The following is an 8,382-nucleotide window of genomic DNA, read 5'->3' on the forward strand; positions in this document are numbered from 1 at the left end:
GAGGTTCGGACAGTTTGCTTCGATTCATTCGTAGCCTAGAAAACATCACACTCTCTCGCTTGAGAGCAAGAACACCAGATAATACAACCAGACAAGCAGCAGTAGGAGTGTTATCTCTTCGGAGAGCTCCGAAGCTGGGTAAACCGCTCGTGTGCCTCGCCTCGATCTGCTCTTCGTGCGACCTCCGCCCCCCGCCGAACCGAAAGGGGCCCAGTCCGCCGGCCCCATAGGTGTTCGTGGATCAGTTTCCCCGACACTTGTTTATCTTTATTTGGTTGTTAGGTTGGTTGGAGTGATAATTTTTTCAGTTATCGAGCAGATGCCTTGTCTATCTGTATTTGGTTCTTAGTTTGGTTGCAGTGAGTATTTGTCCAGTTATCAAGCAGATGCCTTGTTTATCTGTATTTGGTTGTTAGGTTGCTTTTTTAGCATTTGTCCAGTTATCATGCAGATGCCTTGTTTATCTGTATTTGGTTGTTAGGTTGCTTTTTTAGCATTTCTCCAGTTATCAAATAGATGCCTTATTTATCTTTATCTGCTTGTTAGGTTGGTTGCAGTGAGCATTTGTCCAGTTTTCAAGCATATGCCTTGTTTATCTATATTTGCTTGTTAGGTTGGTTGCAGTGAGACTCTGTCCAGTTTCAATGGCTATATTTGGTTGTTATACTAGTCATTTATGCCTTGTTTATTTCAATCATTCACAATGTGTGGTTCATTATGTGCAAGTCGGAACTGTGCCGCTCGACTACATCAATACCAGTTTGAACGGATATATTTGGTTCCAGTTATTCCTGGTGTAGTTAACACATGTCCTTTATTTCATTTTTACACATTTATCTAGTGTGATGTTTAAGCATTACCTATGTTCCATTCATTTTAAACAATACTAGTTTGAATTGCAATATTTGATTGCTGTTAAGCCTGCTGTCGGTAACATTGCCTTCCATTTTATATCCGCTTTAACAGCATGCCGAAACCAACACATTCAAGCTATCATTTGGAGATGATGTTGTTTACCTTCGCTATATTTGTTTGATGTTAAGATTGACGTACTTATCATGCCTTTCCACTACTTATGCAGGACAACAACAAGAGTGGCCACCATTTTCCGCCGAGGTTAGCTTCATCCCTCGGCTTGTACTCCCCCCGTCGTTCCATAATGTAATGCATATAGATCCAGGCCTGGACACTCGTTAGCTTCTAATATTGACTTGTTGCTTGTAGGTACATATGCCCTTGGCAAGGATCCACGCATCGACCCTTTTTGCGTATGGGGAAATGAGATACTGATGAACAAGCATCAAGTGAGGAAACTGATAAGGATTATTAGCAAAAAGATACGAATGGTGGCAAGCAAATTATTTGTTTATGCTCTATCCAACACAACAGTGAGCTGTAGGATGGTCTACAAACTCTACAACCTTCTCTTTGTACTGCCCATAATGAGTTGCTAGAAAACAATGTCTGAATCTTTTTCGTTCCCAGTGGTTCTCGAAGCAGTTCACTCAAGGTTACCTCGCAAAGTACATGATTGGTGGACACGCAATGAAAGGTTAAAGTATTTCATCCAGACTACAATGAGCATCGAGAAGTCCTAATGAAGACAGTGAAGGATGGACGGGCATCCATCACAAGGGGTTGGCCTAGAGTCATGCGCGCCTTACGCATGGAGGAGGGCACAATATGGGCATTCCGCTTCACCTTCTCCAGCAACCAGAATGTCTTTCGCCTCTCTCTTTACAGTCTTTAGTACAACTGTGGTTCATCATTCTTTACTTGGTGCTTATGTAGTTCTTCAGTATATGTACATGTGCATTGAATTATGGATTTGTGGTTGAACCTATATTTGTAATAAACATGGTTGGATATGAAATAGGTCATTGCCTACTTTCAAGTTCATAACCTGTGATTTTTAAATTAGGGATTAATTGGATTAAATAGGGATTACACTGCACACGGTTTGTGAAAGCGAAACGTCTGCGATGTACATGGAGATCAGAAACGTTTCTACGATCCACTACGTGCACGACTGATCTCCATTGCACACACGACGTTCTCTTGAAAACTATTTGCGTTAGCCACCTTGCGCAAATGTTTATCACATAAAAAGTGTGTGTGATGGACAGCCTTTGCCACACAGTTTCAATGTACGCACCGTGTGTGATGCATTCAATAACGCAAACGATAAAAATTTTAATATCGTGTGCAATGGCAACGCTATAACAAACGATTTAGAGGCAAAAATTGTGTGTGATGTACCTGTGAACGGAAACATTTTCCTTGGAGCGATTGTGTGGGATGTACTTGCGACAGAAATAATTTTGTCGTATAATTGTATTTTTTTAGCTGTATTGTATGTATTTCCGTATTTGAGCGCTCACCGGTCGCACACGACCTCATTTTGCGGAACGTGTGTGCCAGGAGGGCATATCCCCGATGGTTTCCGGGTCGTGTGGGAAGGACCCCCCTATCGCCCACACTCACTTAGCCACAGTTCCAGTTGCCGTCGTGGAAAGGGGTTAAAAACCGTTTGTTTAGGACCGACGCGCACCAATGCATGTCAGTGAAAATGCAAGAAAATGTGTCCCCTCTGGTGAGCAGCGTGCGAGCCGGACAGTCGGGGGTGTGACGGGAATGAGATGCATACGAGTTGTAAGTGTGCCGCCTTTTCCTTTTGAACTTGCAAAGCATAACATTTTTGTGCGATCGATCGATAGAAATCCAGAACAAAATGACGAGGGCGGGGCTTTCCCGTGTGTTAGGCGGGCTAGTTTGAGTGATATGACGTGCTATAGTGCCGTCCACTTGCTCCATTTTTATGTAAGCAAGAGTCTACGCTCATACATGGGAGGAGTGCGAAACACGGGGGATCTGATTTTGATCGAGGGATCATGGTTCCCTGCGAAATTATGGAGCACTATTAGCGATTATAGCATGATAGTTAGGGCATCTCCAGCACTGGCCCACAAATTTACACCGGCATCTGTCCGAGGACAATGATGCCAGAGGATGCCATCCAATGCTGCCCGCATACCTTTCGAGAACTATATGAACTAACCGGACAAAATTCGTTCAAACAAAGCAAATTTCAAATTAACCAGATGAAATTCATTACATTTCAAAAACTTTTCCTATAAACTAGACGAAATTCCTTGCATATTTTGCACTAACCATATTAAAACCTACTGTAAACCTAATCTAAATGATCACCGACGCCCGACCACCATGTCCGGCCATGAGCCCCGAGAACGCGGGACATTGCCTTTGCCTCCTCCTCATCCGCCTCGGCTTTCTCTAGCTCCGCCTCGATAACCTCCTCCTCTGATGCACAAGGTTCTGAAGATTTGCGCCTCCACATCATCGTAGAGCGGCTAATCAGATGCCGATGTTTACCCTACCAAGCTTGGCATCGACTGAGTGGAGGAGCGGTGGCCTTCCTGGGACCAGAGCAGCAGCGACCTACCGTATACTACTCTTCCTCGCTGCCGGCTGTGCTCACGCACGCGCGCCAGCTTCGTGGTCGTGGCGGTAGAGGGCGACCGGGAGGGAGCTGGCGATCTCCTTCATCTGCTCCTGCGACAGTACGTCCAAGAGAGCTTTGGAGCACGCCTAGAGCAAAGCCACCGATGTCCTTCGTATGCTCCTGCTACAATACATCCAAGAGAGCTTTGGAGCACTAGGAGGCCATGGTTGGAGTCGTGCCGACAAAAGGAAGGGACCGGAGGAGAATGAGTGTGGGTCTTTGTCTATGGCTGGGAGCTGGGGCTCAAGTTAATATAGCGGGCGAATGGCAATGAGCCGCGGCAGACGAATGGATGGATGGCACTAGAGTAGGTTCGTCGGCAGCCGTGTGTCATTAACGTGGGTGGCGGATGGAAGGATGGTCGTGGTGTTGTTAATGCGGAGCAGTCGCTTGCACCAGGATGCCGCGTGGCTGGCGCTCTCTCGGCCGTCTTGCTGCTGCAATGCCGGTGACATTGAGAGGTCGCATCGGCCGTGAATGCCGACGCTGCTTCAGTGACTTAACTACAGGTGTAGCTGGGTCACTGACATGTGGGCCCAACAGGCATCTGGCCCGTATGTCAGTGACACACCAACTGCACATGCAGTTAAGTCCCGTGAATGCAGCATTGACGTTCTGGAGAGATGGTGACCGTTTTAGGCGGGAAGCGCGCACTAGCGATGGAAGGGGTTTCGGTAGGCCAGGGCGGTCAGATGCTGGCGTGGTGGTAAAATGTGAACTCATGGACGACGAGCCTTTGAAGCGTATGCAACTCGTATTGACAAACAGGCGTCCATGCAACCACTCTTGTTGCCAGCTAGCCTTTGAAGACCACCATTAGACACCACACAACCATGCATAACTTACGAATAATGGACAAATTGATCAAAAACACACTCGAGTGCAGTGGCACTATGATCGGTCGCTCACGATACATATATAGGTACCATAGTACCCTCTCTAGCTAGGTTGTTTTATAGATTGTCGTTGTGATGGATGATATATATGAGCAAGGCGCCGAGTCACATTGTCGCATCGTGTGCAGAACCATGGCTATTGTCGAGCAGGTCGGCGCGCAAGCACAAGTATGACCGTTGGTGTTGAGCCAGGTGAATACATGCTCGGTGTCCGCGGAGGCCGCCAACAAACATCTAAACAGTAATGTCAGGCACCGTCGGGGCACGCAGGTGACAGGCTCGCTGTTAGCATTGCGCCATGAGCAGGTCTTTGATTGAGAGGGCGACGTGCATGCATTAGCATGGTTTGATAGCATGAGAATGAGTGTCTGCACGCGTACATGCTACTTACCTCTATGGACGGTGTGCACTAATGTGTGCATCACATATAATATAAAAAAATCAGTTTGTGCATTTAACGCAAAGTATTTCATTTTCATTTGGCTGACGAGTGTGCATTGCAACGACGAGTCCGTGGTTTCATTCCTCACATACGCATAATTTTGGTTTTCATTTCTTTCTCCACTGACAGGTAGGCCCGCATAGATATATAGATAAAAAACACGAGCTGATGAGGCGCATGCGGACTGTTTGATTGGTCAACCAGACAAATACGGAGCAATACGCTGAGCCAGTGACAGTATAATCACCATATCTCATATAAAATGATCAAAGTGAGCTATCAAGACAAGTTCGGTGACCGCCAATGCATTTTACTCGGTCATAAATGACCAGGATTGGAGGGGAATCCAAAGTTTCTTCGTCTTCTGTCGTTGAGCTCTAGACATACCAACGCACTATATGGTTGTACGGCCACTCCACCCCAGAGCTCTTACCAAGCGTTATTTATGTCACCGCGCCACACACTAACCGGTAAGGAAGCAATCGCATCCCGTCAGGCCGAGTTCCTCGCCGCCCACGACCACACACAAAGTGGTAGGGAAGCGATGGCATCCCGTTGTTGTCGGTGTAAAAACCGGCAGATCTCGGGTAGGGGGTCCCAAATTGTGCGTCTAAGGATCGATGGTAACAGGAGACAAGGGACACGATGTTTACCCAGGTTGGGGCCCTCTTGATGGAGGTAATACCCTACGTCCTGCTTGATTGACTTTGATGAGTATAGGGGTTACAAGAGTTGATCTACCACAAGATCGTAATGGCTAAACCCTAATTGTCTATCCTTTATGATTATGATTGTCCCTTCGGACTAAACCCTCCGGTTTATATAGACATCGAAGGGGGCTAGGGTTGTACAGAGTCGGTTTATAGAGAAAGGAATATACATATCCGCATGCTAAGCTTGCCTTCGACGCCAAGGAGAGTACCATCTGGACATGAGGGAATGCCTTCTATCTTGTATCTTCATGGCCAATCTGTCCGGCCCACATCACGTAGCCTAGACACCCGAGGACCCCATAATCCTGGACTCCCTCAGTAGCCCCTGAACCAGTCTTCAATGACGATGTGTCCGACGCGCAGATTGTCTTCGACATTGCAAGGCGGGTTCCTCCTCTGAATTCTTCAAAGCAGTTGATCGTCAGTACTATATCCGGCTCTATACAACAGTCATACCTCTGAATTAGAATATAGATAAGTTCTATCCTCCGAAGATTTCACTGGTGAGACGTTACGGCCAGCCACTTTGTTACTTTGAACCGTTTTTTGGCCTCCCCTTTCACGCTTCGATACGCAACCTCCGGCGACACATCTTGTCAAAGCAAAGATCACGCCCCCTTATTACGGGATTCTCATCAATATGAGTTTTGGTAACCTAACCGTGCGGTTTGAGCGACCCCTTTGGAACATGTGAGTTTTAAGGCTCGAGGGAGGGGACGCTTGATATTTGTGTTGGGGAACGTATTAATTTCAAAAAAAAATCGACGCACACGCAAGATTATGGTGATGCATAGCAGCAAGACGCAAGAGTGTGTCCATGTACCCTCGTAGACCGAAAATGGAAGCGTTAGCACAACGCGGTTGATGTAGTCGTTCGTCTTCACGATCCGACCGATCAAGTACCGAACGCGCGGCACCTCCGAGTTCTGCGCACGTTCAATGCGATGACATCCATCGAACTCCGATCCAGCCGATCTTTAAGGAAGAGTTCCATCAGCATGACGGCGTGGTGACGATGTTGATGTTCTACTGTCGCAGGGCTTCACCTAAGCACCACTACAATATAATCGAGGTGGGCTATGGTGGAGAGGGGCACCGCACACGGCTAAAAGATCCATGAGATCAATTGTTGTGTCTATGGGGTGCCCCTGGCCATGTATATAAAGGAGTGATGGAGGGGGAGAGGGCCGGCCCCTATGGCGCGCCCTGGAGGAGTCCTACTCCCACCGGGAGTAGGATTCCTCCCCTTCCAAGTAGTAGGAGTAGGAGACAAGGAAGGGGAAGAGGGAAGAGAAGGAACGAGGGGGCGCCGCCCCTCCCCCTAGTCCAATTCGGACTAGTCATTGGGGGGGGGGCACGGCCTGCCTCTGTGTCTCCCCTAAAGCCCAATAAGGCCCGTATACTTCTTCCCCTGTATTCCCGTAACTCCCCGGTACTCCGAAAAATACCTGAACCACTCAGAACCTTTCCGATGTCTGAATATAGTCGTACAATATATCGATCTTTATGTCTCGGCCATTTTGAGACTCATCATCATGTACCCGATCTCATCCGGGACTCCGAACTACCTTCAGTACATCAAACACATAAACTCATAATATAACCGTCATCAAACTTTAAGCGTGCGGACCTTACGGGTTCGAGAACTATGTAGACATGACCGAGACACGTCTCCAGTCAATAACCAATAGCGGAACCTGGATGCTCATATTGGCTCCTACATATTCTACGAAGATCTTTATCGGTCAAACCGCATAACAACATACGTTGTTCCCTTTGTCATCGATATGTTACTTGCCCGAGATTCGATCGTCGGTATCTCAATACCTAGTCCAATCTTGTTACCGGCAAGTCTCTTTACTCGTTCCGTAATACATCATCTCGCAACTAACTCATTAGTTGCAATGCTTGCAAGGCTTAAGTGATGTGTATTACTGAGTGGGCCCAGAGATACCTCTCCGACAATCAAAGTGACAAACCCTAACCTCGAAATACGCCAACCCAACAAGTACCTTCGGAGACAGCTATAGAGCACCTTTACAATCACCCAATTACGTTGTAACGTTTGGTAGCACACAAAGTGTTCCTCCGGTAAACGGGAGTTGCATAAACTCATAGTCATAGGAACATGTATAAGTCATGAAGAAAGCAATAGCAACAAACTAAACGATCAAGTGCTAAGCTAACGGAATGGGTCAAGTCAATCACATCATTCTCTTAATGATGTGATCCCGTTAATCAAATGACAACTCTTTTTCTATGGCTAGGAAACATAACCATCTTTGATCAACGAGCTAGTCAAGTAGAGGCATACTAGTGACACTCTGTTTGTCTATGTATTCACACATGTATCATGTTTCCGGTTAATACAATTCTAGCATGAATAATAAACATTTATCATGATATAAGGAAATAAATAATAACTTTATTATTGCCTCTAGGGCATATTTCCTTTAGTCTCCCACTTGCACTAGAGTCAATAATCTAGTTCACATCTTTATGTAATTAGTTCGCATCTCCATGTGACTAATACCCAAAGGGTTTACTAGAGTCTATAATCTAGTTCACATCGCTATGTGATTAACACCCAAAGAGTGATCATGTTTTGCTTGTGAGAGAAGTTTAGTCTACGGGTCTGCAACATTCAGATCCGTATGTATTTCGCAAATTTCTATGTCTACAATGCTCTTCACGGAGCCACTCTAGCTAATTGCTCCCACTTTCAACATGTATCCAGATTGACACTTAGAGTCATCTAGATCGATGTAAAAAGCTTGCATCGACGTAACTCTTTACGACGAACTCTTT

This window comes from Triticum aestivum, chromosome 2A (genome assembly GCF_018294505.1).
Source record: "Triticum aestivum cultivar Chinese Spring chromosome 2A, IWGSC CS RefSeq v2.1, whole genome shotgun sequence".
Taxonomy (NCBI): Eukaryota; Viridiplantae; Streptophyta; class Magnoliopsida; order Poales; family Poaceae; genus Triticum; species Triticum aestivum.